The sequence below is a fragment of the Tachyglossus aculeatus genome, chromosome 16 (assembly GCF_015852505.1).
Source record: "Tachyglossus aculeatus isolate mTacAcu1 chromosome 16, mTacAcu1.pri, whole genome shotgun sequence".
Classification (NCBI taxonomy): Eukaryota; Metazoa; Chordata; class Mammalia; order Monotremata; family Tachyglossidae; genus Tachyglossus; species Tachyglossus aculeatus.
The window spans coordinates 45443837-45462226 of NC_052081.1; the positions used below are offsets into that span (position 1 = coordinate 45443837).

Below are 18390 nucleotides of genomic sequence, written 5' to 3' on the forward strand. Positions count from 1 at the left end.
CTGATCACCTTGTGTCTCCCCCCCAAACTAGTCAGCGCCTAACAAATGCCATCATCATTATGATTATTATTATTACAGTCTAGAAGGGGGAGGCGGACCACAAAACAAATCATGTAGGCGGGTGTCAAAATGGGTTGGGCTCTCAGTCCTGTTCCCAGGAAGGGGGGGGGGGGGAAGGACCCCGGGACCCCCAGGGCCCCCTCCCAGCCCCTCCAGGAGGGCGAGGGTTAATGTGCCCATGCTTCTGTGCTCGTCACGCGTCCCCGTGATTTGGGGAAGGGGTGGGGAGAAGCGATGGTCTATGGTGGTCTTTGTGATGCGTTTTTCTCCAGAGCAGCAGCTGCAGCACCGAGGCCACCCGGAGCAGAGACAGACGAGCACACACACGCACACACAAAACCACAACTACACACCCACCCACCCACCCACCCACACCAGTAGAATCTGCAGAAGAGCCGCTGGACCAGGCCCCCCCGCCCCCCAAAAAAACAAAAAACGGTGAGCTTTTTCTCCCTTTTTCATTCATTCAATCGTATTTATTGAGCGCTTACTGTGTGCAGAGCACTGTGCTAAGCGCTTGGGAAGTCCAAGTGGGCAGCATCTAGAGACGGTCCCTACCCAACAACGGGCTCACGGTCTAGCAGGGGGAGATGGGCGAAGGGATGGAGGAATAAATAAATGATAACGGTGATGGTTCATTCGTTCAATCCTATTTATTGAGCGCTTACTGTGTGCAGAGCACTGTGCTAAGCGCTTGGGAAGTCCAAGTCGGCCACATCTGGAGATGGTCCCTACCCAACAACGGGCTCATGGTCTAGAAGGGGGAGATGGGCGAAGGGATGGAGGAATAAATAAATGATAACGGTGTTGGTTCATTCGCTCAATCGTATTTATTGAGCGCTTACTGTGTGCAGAGCACTGTGCTAAGCGCTTGGGAAGTCCAAGTCGGCCACATCTGGAGACGGTCCCTTCCCAACAACGGGCTCACGGTCTAGAAGGGGGAGATGGGCGAAGGGATGGAGGAATAAATAAATGATAACGGTGTTGGTTCATTTGTTCAATCGTATTTATTGAGCGCTTACAGTGTGCAGAGCACTGTACTAAGCGCTTAGAGCACTTAGAGCATTGGTTAAGCGCTCACTATGTGCCGAGCACTGGTCTAAGCGCTGAGCGCTGTTCCGAAACCGGGCGGAGGAGACAGAAGGCGGGCAGTGGGGAGGGAAGGAATCAAGAGGGTGAGCAGGGAGGGGGATTTTGGGGGGCTGGAGGGGTCCCCGGGCGAATGAATGGAAAAGGAGGCCCATCTTGCCATTTATTCATGCAATCATATATTTATTTTATTTGTACATATTTATTCTATTTATTTTATTTTGTTAATATGTTTTGTCTTGTTGTCTGTCTCCCCCTTCTAGACTGGGAGCCCGCTGCTGGGTAGGGACCGTCTCTAGATGTTGCCAACTTGTACTTCCCAAGCGCTACAGTGCTCTGCACACAGTAAGCACTCAATAAATACGATTGAATGAATGAATGAATGCAGAGCACTGTACTAAGCGCTTGGGAAGTACAAATAGGCATCTTTTCTGCTGTCTTTGGTTCCCGGCTTGACTCTGGCTTACTTTGGGTGTGTTGCGCTTGGGGGAGACTGGAGGGTTTTTGTCTTTTATTGTGGAGCCCCGAGATGTGACCACCTTGCGCCCCTGGAATTGGGGGGGTGGGGTCATGGTGTCTCCCCGGGGGGCTGGAGGCATCTCCACTAAGGTGGGGGGGACATTTCTGGGCCTGGAAAGGAATAGTTGCCCACCAGCCCTTCAGGCCTAGCTGTGGATGGGCAGGGGGCACCCAGAGCGAGGTGGGGATGCCCAAGGGTTAGCGCCGGGCAGGTCCTGGCTCCCCTCTGGGGTGGGCATTAAGAGCATTTTCCCCCCCAGATCGCTGGTACCCCCCCGGGGGAGACCCCTAGACCCCCGTTCTTCCCTGGAAGGTGACAGCCAGTGATGGACGGAGGGTCTTGGTGAGGCCTGTTATAGGCTTGGTGAGGTCTGTTAGAGCGTAATAATAATAATAATAATAATGGCATTTGTTAAGCGCTTACTATGTGCAAAGCACTGTTGTAACTGCTGGGGAGGATACAAGGTGATCAGTTTGTCCCATGTGGAGCTCACAGCCTTCATCCCCATTTTGCAGATGAGGTCACTGAGGCACAGAGAAGTCAAATTCATTCAGTCATTCATTCATTCATTCAATCGTAGGGGCTCACAGTCTTCATCCCCATTTTACAGATGAGGTCACTGAGGCACAGAGAAGTTAAATTCATTCATTCATTCATTCATTCATTCAATCGTAGGGGCTCCCACTCTTCATCCCCATTTTACAGATGAGGTCACTGAGGCACAGAGAAGTCAAATTCATTCATTCATTCATTCAATCGTAGGGGCTCCCAGTCTTCACCCCCATTTTACAGATGAGGTCACTGAGGCACAGAGAAGTCAAATTCATTCATTCATTCATTCATTCGTATTTATTGAGTGCTTACTGTGTGTGGAGCACTGTACTAAGCGCTTGGGAAGTCCAAGTCGGCAACATCTAGAGACGGTCCCTACCCAATAATGGGCTCACAGTCTAGGAGGGGGAGACAGACAACAGAACAAAACATGTAGACAGGTGTCAAAATTGTCAGAACAAATAGAATTAAAGCTATATGCACATCATTAACAAAATAAATGGTCAATATGTCCATGGTCAATGGTCAATGGTCAATAAGTCACACAGCTGACAATTGGCAGAGCCGGAATTTGAACCCATGACCTCTGACTCCCAAGCCCATGCTCTTTCCACTGAGCCACGCTGCTTCTCTACTCTGCCAAGTGCTTAGTACAGTGCTCTGCACACAGTAAGCGCTCAATAAATATGATTGATTGATTGATTGACTGACTGAAGGGCCTGCTTTGGGGAGGGGGTACGGGTGAGTCCCAGGGGTTCTTCCCCCTTCTGAAGAGCCAGGAAGGGCTGTGCACTTTCGGTCCTTCATTAATTCCATCCTATTTATTCAGTGTTTGCTGTGCATAGAGCACTGTACTAAGCGCTCAGAAAAGTACGGTACAGCAATAATAATAATAGTAATGACATTTATTAAGTGCTTACTATGTGCAAAGCACTGTTCTAAGTGCTGGGGAGGTTACAAGGTGATCAGGTTGTCCCTCATGGGGCTCACAGTCTTAATCCCTATTTTCCAGATGAGGTAACTGAGGCACAGAGAAGTTAAGCGACTCGCCCAAAGTCACACAGCTGACAATTGGCAGAGCCGGGATTTGAACCCATGACCTCTGACTCCAAAGCCCGGGCTCTTTCCACTGATCCACGCTGCTTCTCCAAGGGTGACAATCCCTGCCCACCACGAGCTCGCAGTCTTGGGGGCTGGTGGGCTGGGCGGGGGGAGAGACAGACGTCAGTACAAATAAACTGACATTAATATAAATAAATAAAATGACAGGATAGATACATGAGTGTTGTGGGGCCGGGAGAGGGGGAAGAGCAAAGAGAGCAAGTCAGGACGAAGCGGAAGGGAAGGGGAGCTGAGGAAAAGGGGGGCTTAGTCTGGGAAGGCTTCCTGGAGGAGGTGAGACTTCAGTAGGGCTTTGAAGGCGGGGAAGAGTGATTGTTCGATGGATTTGAGGACTGACTGTGTTCCAGGCCAGGAGTCGAGACAGGAGAGATGGAGGCACGGTGAGGTTAGCTCCTTATGGATAGATAGGGCAGGTGTCTTCTAATTCTGTTGTATTGGACTCTCCCAAGCATTTAGTACAGTGTCCTACACATAGTGAGCACTCAATAAATACCACTGATTGATGGCCACATCTGGCCCCATGGACCAACCCCCCACCCTGAACTGGGCCAGACCCGTGGCCGTTTGGCGCTTAATAAATGTGATTGAATGATTGCAGGAAGGAAGGAGGAGTCAGGCTGGGGTGCAGAGAAGGATTTATTTAAGGGCCGCCTTCTGGGGCGACCCTCCCCCAGCCCCCCAATCCCTCCAGCCCCAGCCTGGCACTTTCTCTGCCCCAAATTCCCCTGCCTGTCCCGAGGGGCCACCCCGGTGTGCTAATCTAAGCGCCCCTGAGGGTCAGGAGCCCAGGAGGGGTGGGAGGGGGAGTCCTGAGAGTCGAGGTCGACTGATGGAGGAGGGTGTGTGCGTGCAAATTGTCAATCAATCAATCGTATTTATTGAGCGCTTACTATGTGCAGAGCACTGTACTAAGCGCTTATTGTCGCTCTGGGAGCCCACCTGAGCCCTCCGGGAATCAGGGGGTGCAGGAGCTGTGATACCCGGGTATGCCTGGAAGGGGTGGCCCACTCAAAGTCAGCCTCCGTGGGCCTGTCTGTCTGTCTCTTGGGGGAGTCACCTCCCCTTTAGATAGCATAGACAGAAGGACCTGGAGTGAGTGTGTGTGTGAGTGTGTGTGTGTGTGTGTGTGTGTGTGTGTGTGTGTGTGTGTGTGTGTGTGTGTGTGTCTTTTGGGGGAGTCGTCTCATCCCAAGTAGCACAGAGAGAAGGACGGAGAGAGAGACAGAGAGTGTGTGTGTGTGTGTGTGTCTGTCTGTCTTTATGGGGAGTTGTCTTGCTGCAAGTTAGCACAGAGAGAAGGACCGTGTGTGTGTGTGTGTGTGTGTGTGTCTGTCTGTCTGTCTGTCTGTTTTTTGGGGGAGTTGTTTTGCCCCAAGATAGCACAGAGAGAAGGACCGGGAGAAAGAAAGAGAGAGACTCTCTGTGTGTGTGTCTGTCTGTCTTTCTTTTGGGGGAGTTGTCTCGCCCCAAGATAGCACAGAGAGAAAGACAGGGAGAAAGAGAGAGAGGGAATGAGAGAGAGAGAGAAAGAGAGAGACTCTGTGTGTGTGTGTGTGTTTCTGTCTGTCTGTCTTTCTGGGAAGGCTTCTCACCCCAAGAAAGCACAATAGCACAGATAGATGGACAGAGACAGAGAGTGTGCTTTGGGGGGTCATATTGCCCCAAGATGGCACAGAGAGAAGTACCAGGAGTGTGTTTGTGTGTGTGTTTTGGGGGGGGTTGCCTCGCCCCTCGATGGCACAGAGAGGACCAGGAGAGAGAGAGAGAGAGAGAGAGAGAGAGAGAGAGAGAGAGAGAGAGAGAGAGAGAGAGAGAGTGTGTGTGTGTGTGTGTGTGTGTGTGTGTGTGTGTGTGTGTGTGTGTGTTTTCTTGGGGCCGGGGGGGTGTTGCCTCGCCCTTAGGTGGCACAGAGAGAAAGACCAGGAGTGTATTTGTGTGTGTTTTGTTGTTGGAGGGGGGTTGTCTCACCCCAATATGGCACACAGATAAGGCCCGGGAAAACCAGGACAGCTTTCCAGGCAAGCGGGAAGGCAGGAGGCAGCAGCTGCCCTGTGCCCTGGAGAGCCGGTTCCCCAGGCCTGACCTGCAGGGAGTGCCAGAGAAGGGAGCCTGCTCAGCCATTACCCTGCCAAAGCTGGGGGGCTGCTGGGATGACAGATAGAGAGAGGGAGAGGTCAGTAGAAGCGCAGGTGAAGAAAGGGGGCTTGGGTCTGAGAAGGGGCGGGCTGGGGTTTGCAATCCATGGGGGTGGCTGGCCTGGCCTGAGGGGGCTACCACAGGCTCCCTATCTCTCTCTCTCTCGATGCCTTGGCTGGAGTGGGATTTTCCACGCTGATATAAAACGCTCCGCTGCCTCTCCGGCCGCAGTAGCTGGGCGACCTGAAGCCCTGCCTGACTCTGGTCGAAGGAGAGAGTCTGATCCAGATAGCCCCATCCTCCCCCTTCCCCGCTCCAGCTCCACTCCATTCATTCATTCAATCGTATTTCACTCCAGCCCCCACCCAGAGCGAGGACCCCAGTGGCTAGTCTCCCAGTCCACTGTCGGGGCTATCCCGCAGATTCCCTCTCCGAGGCTCTTTGGATGGCGGGCTCCAGGGGCGAATTGAGCCCCCTGGAGCTGTGCTGCAGGAGGCTAATCCCAGCTGGTGTGTGGTCCACGGCCTCTAACTCTTCCCTTTGGCCCGGCTCTTGGCTTGCTTAGAAGAAGCAGCGTGGCCTAATGGAGAGGGAACACAGTCCTGGGAGTCAGAAAGAGCAGGGTTTTAATCCCGGCTCTGCCAATCGCTTGTTTGTGTAGCCTTGGGCAAGTCACTTCACTTCTCTGTTCCTCCATCTCCTCAACTGTAAAATGGGGTTACCTGTCCACCCTCCTACTTAGACCGTGAGCCCCATGAGAGACAGGGCCTGGGTCCGACCTAATTAACTTGTACCTTCCCCAGTGCTTAGGACAGTGTTTGACACAGAGTAAGCGCTTAACGAATAGTCAATCTCACCGCCGCGGGGTTGCGGGGGGGCCGGATTTGGCCTTCAGCCTTTCCCAGCTCCTGGCTAGTAGGACTTCCCTGGGGGCCAGGGTGACCTGAGGTGACCAGACCAGGCTTAAGTTGGAGTCTTGCCAGTCTCTCCACCCACCCCTCACCCATATCCTGCCTTTGGCTTGGAACACCCCCGCAAAGGCCCATCTCCTCCATGACGCCTTGCCAGACTCAGCCCCACTTTTCCTCATCTCCCACTCCCTTCTTCGTCCCCCTGACTTGCTCCCTTTTCTCTTCCCCCATCCCTGCCCCACAGCACTTAAGTCCACATCTGTCATTTATTTATTTCTATTAATGTCTGTCCCCCCCCTCTGGGCTGTAAGCTTGTTGTGGGCAGGAAATGTGACTGTTGGTTGTTGTCCTGTACTTTCCCAAGCGCCTAGTACAGTGCTCTGCACACAGAAAGTGCTCAGCAAATGTGATTGGATGAATGAGTGAGTGAGTGAGTTGCCGTGGTCGCTGCTGCAGTGGGGCTGATGGCAGAATCCGGGAGATTTTGGAGAGAGTCGGAGGCGGGGAGGGGGCGGAGGGAAGGGGTTTTTTCTGGGCTGCTGCTCTGTCATTTCTTACACCCAGGCCAAATTCCCCAAAAGGACCTGGTCATCCAGCTGGGTCCTCGCTCATTCAATCATATTCATCGAGCACTGTACTAAGTGCTTGGGAGAGTACAGTATAACAAGAAACAGACACATTCCCTGCCCGCGGCTAGCTTACAGCTTTGCCGCAGACCGTCTTGGGCAGTCATTCCACCTGCAAATAACCACTCGCCCAGGAAGTCATTCCACTTGCAAATAACCACTCGCCCAGCATGAGTGACATCAGATTTCAGGCAAGTAGAAAGGAACTTTGGCTACCCACCCGGCCAAGCTGCTCCGAAATGGATGGGGGCCGGTTGATTGTCTGAGAGGTTCTTGATGGACTCATTTGGGACTGATCTAAATGATTTAATAATAATAATAATGGCATTTATTAAGTGCTTACTATGTGCAAAGCACTGTTCTAAGCGCTGGGGAGGTTACAAAGTGATCCAGTTGTCCCACGGGGGGCTCACAGTCTTAATCCCCATTTTCCAGATGAGGGAACTGAGGCCCAAAGAAGTGAAGTGACTTGCCCAAAGTCACACAATTGGCGGAGCTGGGATTTGAACCCCTGACCTCTGACCCCAAAGCCCGCGCTCTTTCCACTGAGCCACGCTGCTTCTCATTTCATTGTTCACCCCCTTTATCTAAACAAAGCATCGCTGTGTCAGGTGCCCTCCACAGCCAAAAAAGGCTGCATACCTCCTTAAAAAAGAAGTACCTGCATTCATGATTTCGAGCAATTCCTTGAATTCACAAAGCTCTCTTTCAAGTAGCTCAAAAGGCCTCCCCTGTACCCGCCCCACGAGACACCAAAGGGATCGCCATTACAGTGCTTTGCACATAGTAAGCGCTTAATAAATGCCATTATTAAATGCCATTATTAACAGTGGGGAAACTGAGGCCCAGAGAGGTTAAGTGACTTGCTCAAGGTCACCCAGCGGGAGAGTGCTACGGCCGGGGTTTTCCATCTGGTGTTCCTTTCCTCAGGCTGCACTAACTATATATTCATCACGATGCGGTATGGTGGGCGTAATTAGGAATGGGGAGGATAAGGGGGCTGGGTCACCCTTAGCTGGGGGCAGTTTTCTGGGCACCGGCTCAAGAGGAGGACAGGGAGAAGGGAATTGGATCCAGCAATTCCGGAGGCGAATGAGGCAGGAGCTCTGGAGAGGAGCCTCTCAGTGGAGCGAGGAGAGGTGTGCCAGGGACGGAGGGAGTCATCAGGACTGCTTGGAAAATTGGTTCTTTTATGGCGACCCTGATTCGCTCAAGCACTCCATTCATTCATTCATTCAATCCTATTTATTGAGCATTTATTGCGCGCAAAGCACTGTACTAAGGGCTTGGGAGAGTACAATATAACAACAAATAGACACATTCCTGCCCACATCGAGCTCTCCAGAGCAAAGCTCCCTCTCTCTCCCTCCTTCTTCCTGGCTCTGCATAAGCATCCCCACTGGTTCTCATTCATTCATTCAATCGTATTTATTGAGCGCTTACTGTATGCGGAGCACTGTACTAGGCGCTTGGGAAGTACAAATCGGCAACACACAGAGACAGTCCCTACCCAACAACGGGCTCACAGTCTAGAAGGGGGAGACACACAACAAAATAAGGACGTGTCAAAACTATCAGAATAAACAGAATTATAGCTGTATACTACATCATTACTACATACACAAAACATCATTATATACCGAAGCAGCGTGGCTCAATGGAAAGAGCCCGGGATGGGAGTAGTAGGTCCTGGGTTCTAATCACGGTTCCGTCACTTGTCGGCTGTGTGACTTTGGGCAAGTCACTTCACTTCTCTGTCCCTCAGTTACCTCATCCGGCTTGTCGCTCTCCTGCTTCCTGATCCCTCCTCCCCTGCCTGCCTCTGGATTCCTCTTCCCCTCTGGACCATAAATTCATTATATTGTTATATCGTGCTCTCCCAAGCGCTTAGTACAGTGCTCGGCACACAGTAAGCACTCAATAAACACAACTGACAGACTGACACAAGGTAATCAGATCCGACGTGGGAGGGAGAACAGATGTTGAATCCCCATTTTGCAGATGAGGGAACTGAGGCGAAATACGATTGATTGATTGATTGATTGATTGATTGAGGCACAGAGAAATTAAGTACCTTGCCCAAGGCCCTAATCATCATCAATCGTATTTATTGAGCACTTACTATGTGCAGAGCACTGTACTAAGCGCTTGGGAAGTCCAAGTTGGCAACATATAGAGACAGTCCCTACCCAACAGTGGGCTCACAGTCTAAAAATGAAATAGATTTGGCATTCGAGGGTAGAGTTGGAAGACTGTTGAAAGAGGATTAATGGAGCTGATGCTGGAAGGTGGAAATAGTCTGCTTAGAGTCATACTTTATGGTCTGAATGATGTCCTAAGAGAATCAATCGTATTTATAATAATAATAATAATAATAATAATAATTGGCATTTGTTAAGTGCTTACTATGTGCAAAGCACTGTTCTAAGCGCTGGGGAGGATACAGGGTGATCAGGTTGTCCCACATGGGGCTCACAGTCTTAATTCCCATTTATTGAGCGCATACCGTGTGCAGAGCACTATACTAAGAGCTTGGGAGAGTACAATATAACAATGTAACAGACACGTTCCCTGCCCACGTAGAGAGAGAAAATTATAAAGAGAACATTAATTAAAAAAAATAAAAGTGATTAAGCAAGAGTCATCGATTCACAGGTGTTCTGTCTCCCTTCAGACTGGAAGATCGTTGTGGGAGCGGCATGTATCTCCTTATTAATAATTATGATATTTGTTAAGCACACACTATGTGCCAAGCAGTGTTCATTCATTCATTCAATCGTATTGAGCGCTTACTGTGTGCAGAGCACTGTACTAAGCGCTTAACTGTACTAAGTGCTTGAAAAATGGTATATTTGTTAAGTGCTTATTGTGTGCCAAGCACAGTGCTAAGCACTGGGGTAGCTACAAGGCTATCAGGTTGTCCCATGTGGGGCTCACAGTCTTCATCCCCATTTTACAGATGTGGTAACTGAGGCACAGAGAAGTTAAACAACTTGCCCAAAGTCACACAGCTGACAAGAAGCGCTGGGGTAGATACAGGGAAATCAGGTTGTCCCACATGGGGCTCACACTTTTAATCCCCATTTTATAGATGAGGTAACTGAGGCACAGAGAAGTTAAGCGACTTCCCCAAAGTCACACATCAGACAAGTGGCGGAGGTGGGATTAGAACCCACAACCTCTGACTCCCAAACCCGTGCTTGTTCCAGTAAACCACACTGCTTCTCTCTGCTTATTCTGCTGTTTTAAGATGACTGCTGGAAGTGGCTCTGAGACAATCAGTCGGCCAGTCATTCATTCAATCGTATTTATTCATCATCATCATCATCAATCGTATTTATTGAGCGCTTACTGTGTGCAGAGCACTGTACTAAGCACTTGGGAAGTCCAAGTTGGCAAAATATAGAGACGGTTCCTACCCAACAGTGGGTTCACAGGGGAAGACAGAGAACAAAACAAAACATATTAACAAAATAAAATAAGTAGAATAAAAATGTACAAGTAAAATAAATAGAGTAATAAATCCTTTTAGACTGTGAGCCCACTGTTGGGTAGGGACTGTCTCTATATGTTGCCAATTTGTACTTCCCAAACGCTTAGTACAGTGCTCTGCACATAGTAAGCACTCAATAAATATGATTGATTGATTGATTATACTCTCCCAAGTGCTTAGTACAGTGCCCTGCCCACATAAGCACTCAATAAATACCACCGATTGATTGATTGATTGAGTCACCTTAATGGCCGAACCACAGTGTCGGGGATTAGTTTTGGTTTTGGAAACAGATTTTACGAAGGCCCCGCCGAGGGCAATACACTGTATCCGGCGCTTGAAACTGTACCAAGTCCTCCAGGCTGCAAGCTCACTGTGGGCAGGGAATGCGTTTATTGTTATATTGTGCTCTCCCAAGCGCTTAGGAGAAGCAGCGTGGCTCAGTGGAAAGAGCACGGGCTTTTTGGAGTCAGAGGTCATGGGTTCGAATTCCTACTCTGCCACATGTCTGCTGTGTGATCTTGGGCAAGTCACTTAACTTCTCTGGGCCTCAGTTACCTCATCTGTAAAATGGGGATCAAGACTGTTAGCCCCACGTGGGACAACCTGATCACCCTGTATCCTCCCCAGCGCTTAGAACAGTGCTTTGCACATAGTAAGCGCTTAATAAATGCCAATTATTATTATTATTATTAGGATAGTGCTTTGCACACAGTCAGCTCTCGATCCTTGGAGGGGACACTCTTAACAGGTGGGTGAGGGGCTGGGGGGGGCTCGGGGATAGTGTCTGTGATGTTTCTGGGCAGGGTCAACATCTGCGTAGTAGATGTTCTAGACTGTGAGCCCGCTGTTGGGTAGGGACCGTCTCTATATGTCGCCAACTTGTACTTCCCAAGCGCTTAGTACAGTGCTCTGCACGCAGTAAGCTCTCAATAAATACGATTGAATGAATGAATAGTCAACTGCAGCTGCCACCCCCTCTCCTGAGCCCCTGCCACAGGCTTGCTACTCTAACCAGAGCCCGTGACTGGGGAAGAGATGGGCAGGGGGGACACAGGATAGGATATCAAACCCCCGGAGAATCATTTCCTGCTAGAGATTTGGGAAAAATGGGACAGACTAGAGTGAGCATCATGAGAGGAAAGAAAGAGGACAGAGAGAGAGGGAGCATTCTGAGGAAATAAGATCATTTCATGATTCGTTTGCTGGAGATGATTTGATTATCCCGGAAGTCCGGAGTCTGGAATCGATGGGGCAGGCGGACAATGCGGCAACCCCAGGTTGAGAAGCAGGTGGAGAGTAGGGCAGGGGGTTTCGGAGGGAGGCATGGAAGATGGGGTTGAAAGGGCACAGTCTCCAGGAGAAGTCAGGAAGCTGGCAAGGGAGATCCTCTGAAGAACTGAAAGATCATCATCATCATCATCAATCGCATTTATTGAGCGCTTACTATGTGCGGAGCACTGTACTAAACGCTTGGGAAGTACAAATTGGCAACATATAGAGACAGTCCCTACCCAACAGTGGGCTCACAGTCTAAAAGGGGGAGACAGAGAACCAAACCAAACCTATTAACAAAATAATGACCGCTGGAAGTGGCTCTGAGACAATGTCGGCCAGTCATTCATTCAATCGTATTTATTCATCATCATCATCATCATCAATCTTATTTATTGAGCGCTTACTGTGTGCAGAGCACTGTACTAAGCGCTTGGGAAGTACAAATTGGCAACATATAGAGACAGTCCCTACCCAACAGTGGGCTCACTGTCTAAAAGGGGGAGACAGAGAACCAAACCAAACCTATTAACAAAATAATGACCGCTGGAAGTGGCTCTGAGACAATCAGTCGGCCAGTCATTCATTCAATCGTATTTATTCATCATCATCATCATCATCAATCGTATTTATTGAGCGCTTACTGTGTGCAGAGCACTGTACTAAGCGCTTGGGAAGTACAAATTGGCAACATATAGAGACAGTCCCTACCCAACAGTGGGCTCACAGTCTAAAAGGGGGAGACAGAGAACCAAACCAAACCTATTAACAAAATAATGACCGCTGGAAGTGGCTCTGAGACAATGTCGGCCAGTCATTCATTCAATCGTATTTATTCATCATCATCATCATCATCAATCTTATTTATTGAGCGCTTACTGTGTGCAGAGCACTGTACTAAGCGCTTGGGAAGTACAAATTGGCAACATATAGAGACAGTCCCTACCCAACAGTGGGCTCACAGTCTAAAAGGGGGAGACAGAGAACCAAACCAAACCTATTAACAAAATAATGACCGCTGGAAGTGGCTCTGAGACAATCAGTCGGCCAGTCATTCATTCAATCGTATTTATTCATCATCATCATCATCAATCGTATTTATTGAGCGCTTACTATGTGCAGAGCACTGTACTAAGTGCTTGGGAAGTACAAATTGGCAACATATAGAGACAGTCCCTACCCAACAGTGGGCTCACAGTCTAAAAGGGGAGACAGAGAACCAAACCAAACCTATTAACAAAATAATGACCGCTGGAAGTGGCTCTGAGACAATCAGTAGGCCAGTCATTCATTCAATCGTATTTATTCATCATCATCATCATCAATCGTATTTATTGAGCGCTTACTGTGTGCAGAGCACTGGATTAAGCGCTTGGGAAGTCCAAGTTGGCAACATCTAGAGACGGTCCCTACCCAACAGTGGGCTCACAGTCTAGAAGGGGGAGACAGAGAACAAAGCAAAACACATTAACAAAATAAGTAGAATAAAAATGTACAAGTAAAATAAATAAATAAATAAATAGAGTGATAAGTACGTACAAACGTATATACATATATACAGGTGCTGTGGGAAAGGGAAGGAGGTAAGGTGGGGGGATGGAGAGGGGGAAGGGGGGAGAGGAAGGAAGGGGCTCAGTCTGGGAAGGCCTCCTGGAGGAGGTGAGCTCTCAGTAGGGCCTTCGGGGGTCACGTAACTAGTCATATTTATTGAGCACTTACCGTGTACAGGGCTCAAGATTATCGGGTCTTCTCTGAGGCCCAGAGAAGTGAAGTGACTTGTTCAAGGTCACACAGCAGACAAGTGGCGGAGCTGAGATTGGAACCCAGGTCCTTCTGACGGCCAGGCCTGAGCTCTATCCACTAGGCCACGCTGTGATAATAATAATGGTATTTGTTAAGCGCTTACTGTGTGCAAAGCACTGTTCTAAGCGCTGGGGAGGTTACAAGGTGAGCAGGTTGTCTCACGGGGGGCTCACAGTCTTAACCCCCATTTTGCAGATGAGGAAACTGAAGCCCGGAGAAGTGAAGTGACTTGCCCACAGCTGACAATGGGCGGAGCCGGGATTTGAACCCTTGACCTCTGACTCCAAAGCCCGGGCTCTTTCTACTGAGCCCTAACCCACATAGGGCTCCCAATCTTAACCCCATTTTACAGATGAGGAAACCGAGACACAGATAAGTTAAGTGACTTGCCTAAGGTCACACAGCAGACAAGTGGTGGATCCGGGGTGGGAGAGAATGCTTTCAGTTGGCCCTTCTCTGCCATGGTGGGACAAAGCTTTAAATCATCATCATCATCATCATCAATCGTATTTATTGAGCGCTTACTGTGTGCAGAGCACTGTACTAAGCGCTTGGGAAGAAATCCCCTCAGGGCAGGAGAGCTCACGAGACCCATGCCCCACCCCCTCAGGGGAGACCCCTGGGTGCCACACAGACCACTGGGAAGATGCCATGACTCTCAGCACGGGCCTGGGATTCGGAAGGTCATGGGTTCTAATCCTGGCTCCGACACTTGTCTGCTGTGTGACCTCAGGCAAGTCACTTTACTTCTCTGTGCCTCAGTTCTCTCATCTGTAAAATGGGGATTGAGATGGTGAGCCCCATGTGGGACAGGGACCCAACTTGAGTTAATAATAATAATAATGATGGCATTTATTGAGCACTTACTATGTGCAAGGCACTGTTCTAAGCGCTGGGGAGGTTACAAGGTGATCAGGTTGTCCCACGGGGGGGCTCACAGTCTTCATCCCCATTTTACAGATGAGGTAACTGAGGCACAGAGAAGTTAGGTGGCTTGCCCAAAGTCACACAGCTGACAGTTGGCAGAGCTGTTATTTGAACCCATGACCTTTTAGACTGTGAGCCCACTGTTGGGTAGGGACTGTCTCTATATGTTGCCAATTCGTACTTCCCAAGCGCTTAGTACAGTGCTCTGCACATAGTAAGCGCTCAATAAATACGATTGATGATGATGATGACCTCTGATTCCAGAGCCCATGCTCTTTCCACTGAGCCACGCTGCTTCTCTTTGCTTCATATCCAGCCCAGCACTTAGTACAGTGCCTGGTGCGTAGTAAGCGCTTAACAAATACCATCATTATTATTATTACCTTCCTCCACGCCGGGAATAGAGAAGCAGCGTGGCTCAGTGGGAAAGAGCCCGGGGTTTGGAGTCAGAGGTCATGGGTTCAAATCCCGGCTCTGCCAATTGTCAGCTGTGTGACTTTGGGCAAGTCACTTCACTTCTCTGGGCCTCAGTGACCTCATCTGTAAAATGGGGATGAAGACTGTGAGCCCCCCGTGGGACAACCTGATCACCTTGTAACCTCCCCAGCGCTTAGAACAGTGCTTTGCACTTAATAAATGCCATTGTTATTATTATTATTACTCCCGCCTTCACGAGGTCAGGATTCCGGGAAACGCAGGTTGTAGTCTCAGCTCTGCCACTAGCCTGCCGGGTAATCCTGGGAAAATTTTTTTTTTAAGCGCTTAGTAGAGTGCTCTGCACACAGTAAGCGCTCAATAAATACGATTGATGATGATGACTAAACCCAGCCCTTGCCCCTCTGGGCTCCTGCCCTAAACCAGAACAGGATGGGAGTAGGGTGAGCTGGTGTGGGGACACAGACCTCCACAAGGCCAGTCTTTTAATCAATCAATCAATCTTATTTATTGAGCACTTACTATGTGCAGAGCACTGTACTAAGCGCTTGGGAAGTACAAACTGGCAACACATAGAGACAGTCCCTACCCAACATTGGGCTCACAGTCTAAAAGGGGGAGACAGAGAAAAAAAACCAAACATACTAACAAAATAAAATAAATAGAATACATATGTACAAGTAAAATAAATAAATAAATAAATAAATAGAGTAATAAATATGTACAAACATATATACATATATACAGGTGCTGTGGGGAAGGGAAGGAGGTAAGATGGGGGGAATGGACAGGGGGACGAGGGGGAAGACTGTGAGCCCACTGTTGGGTAGGGACTGTCTCTATATGTTGTCAATTTGTACTTCCCAAGCGCTTAGGACAGTGCTCTGCACATAGTAAGCGCTCAATAAACACGATTGATGATGATGATGAAGGCCACGCAGCACCTCCTCCAACTTGGATGGTCCCGGCCCCCAGATCGGTCAGGGCCCGACTGATGGACGGTGGTATTTATTGAGTGCTTATGTGGGCAGGGCACTGTACTAAGCACTTGGGAGAGTATAATCAATCAATCAATCATATTTATTGAGCGCTTACTATGTGCAGAGCACTGTACTAAGTGCTTGGGAAGTACAAATTGGCAACATATAGAGACAGTCCCTACCCAACAGTGGGCTCACAGTCTAAAAGGATTTATTACTCTATTTATTTATTTAATGGGAAGGACTGGCATCTAGTTTTGGGGGGCACTAGCCACTTGGCCAAAAAAGCCCAGGGCGCCTCGTAGGGGAAGGAGAAGTGAGTCCCCCCCCACAATCCAATGCCTCCTCTGCTCCTTCTCACCCCGAAACAATGGACCCTCCACCTCTGGCTTGGAAGTTGCCAATTTGTACTTCCCAAGCGCTTAGTACAGTGCTCTGCACATAGTAAGCACTCAATAAATACGATTGATTGATTGATTGATTGATTGGGGGGAGAGAGGGTTTGGGGGGACCAGCGGGGACAAACCACCCCAAAGGTCACCAGGGCACGAGAGGCCAGGGTAGCCATTAAAGCAGGAGACGCATCCCAAAGTCAATAATACGATTATTACTCTATTTATTTATTTATTTATTTTACTTGTACATAGCTATTCTATTTATTTTATTTTGTTAGTATGTTTGGTTTTGTTCTCTGTCTCCCCCTTTTAGACTGTGAGCCCACTGTTGGGCAGGGACTGTCTCTATATGTTGCCAATTTGTACTTCCCAAGCGCTTAGTACAGTGCTCTGCACATAGTAAGCGCTCAATAAATACGATTGATGATGATGATGATGATGATGATTAATAATTGGGGTATTTAATAATAATAATAATAATAATGGCATCTATTAAGCGCTTACTATGTGCAAAGCACTGTTCTAAGCGCTGGAGAGGTTACAGGGTGATCAGGTTGTCCCACGGGGGGCTCACAGTCAGTCCCCGTTTTACAGATGAGGTACCTGAGGCACAGAGAAGTTAAATGATTTGCCCAGAGTCACGCAGCTGGCAATTGGTGGATCAGGATTCGAACCCATCATCTCTGGCTCCAAAGCCCGGTATTTGTTAAATGCTTATTATGTGCCAAGCACTGTTCTAAGCCCTGGGGTAGGTAAGAGGTAATCATTCATTCATTCATTCAATCCTATTTATCGAGCGCTTATTAATAATAATTAATTAATAATAATAATGGTGATGATGATGATGATGGTATTTGTTAAGCACTTACTATGTGCCAAGCACTGTTCTAAGCGCTGGGGGTGGTACAAGGTGATCAGGTTGTCCCACGTGGGGCTCACAGTCTTAATCCCCATTTTCCAGATGAGGGAACTGAGGCCCAGAGAAGTGAAGTGGCTTGCCCAAAGTCACACAGCTGACAATTGGCGGAGGCGGGATTTGAACCCATGACGTCTGACTCCAAAGCCCGGGTTCTTTCCACGGAGCCACGATTGTGTGCAGAGCACTGTACTAAGCGCTTGGAAAGTCCCCACCCAACAATGGGCTCAGGTTGGACACGGTCCCTGCCCCACATGGGGCTCACAGCCTTAATCAAGCAGCTGCTTAATGAAGCAGCGTGGCTCAGTGGAACGAGCCCGGGCTTTGGAGTCAGAGGTCACGGGTTCAAATCCCAGCTCCACCAACTGTCAGCTGTGTGACTTTGGGCAAGTCTCTTCACTTCTCTGTGCCTCAGTGACCTCATCTGTCAAATGGGGATTAAGACTGTGAGCCCCCTGTGGGACAACCTGATCACCTTGTAACCTCCCCAGCACTTAGAACAGTGCTTGGCACATAGTAAGCGCTTAACAAATACCATCATTATTATTATTATTAAGCCCCATTTTACAGGTGAGAGAACTGAGGCAGAGAGAAGTGAAGCGACTTGGCCAAAGTCACACAGCAGGCACGTGGCGGAGCCGGAATTAGACCCCACACCCTGTGGCTCGCGGGCCTGCGCTCTTTCCACCAGGCCATGATGCTTCCCATAAAGTTGGAGGTTATCGGATCCAACCCCCTGCCTCCAGGTCGGCAAATTCCATAAACCACCCGGGGTAGAGGGATATCACCCTCTCCCGATCCCGTTTGCATTTTTCTGTTCCTTCCCCAGGAGGGATCACCCCTTCTTCTCCCGCTTCCCATCTGAACCCCCTTTTAGACCGTGAGCCCACTGTTGGGTAGGGACCGTCTCTATATGTTGCCAATTTGTACTTCCCAAGCGCTTAGTACAGTGCTCTGCACATAGTAAGCGCTCAATAAATACGATTGATGATGATGATGATGATGATGATACCCGCGACTCCTCCATCTGCAGAGCTGAGCTCCTCGGCCGGTCTCGGCTGGCTTCTCCCTGTCATCATCATCATCATCAATCGTATTTATTGAGCGCTTACTGTGTGCAGAGCACTGTACTAAGCGCTTGGGAAGTACA

At 49.1% G+C, this 18390-nt stretch overlaps 1 protein-coding gene across 2 annotated transcripts in view; it reads left to right on the forward strand.

The window, feature by feature from the left end:
- Positions 1-439: 439 nt before the first annotated feature.
- Positions 440-18390, forward strand: part of LOC119938520 (CYFIP-related Rac1 interactor A-like) — a 58372-nt gene continuing 40421 nt past the window's right edge. For both annotated transcript variants that reach the window (XM_038758370.1, XM_038758367.1), the window contains exon 1: positions 440-498. The gene's annotated coding sequence lies outside the window, so the exon portion shown is untranslated. The remainder of the gene's footprint in view (positions 499-18390) is intronic.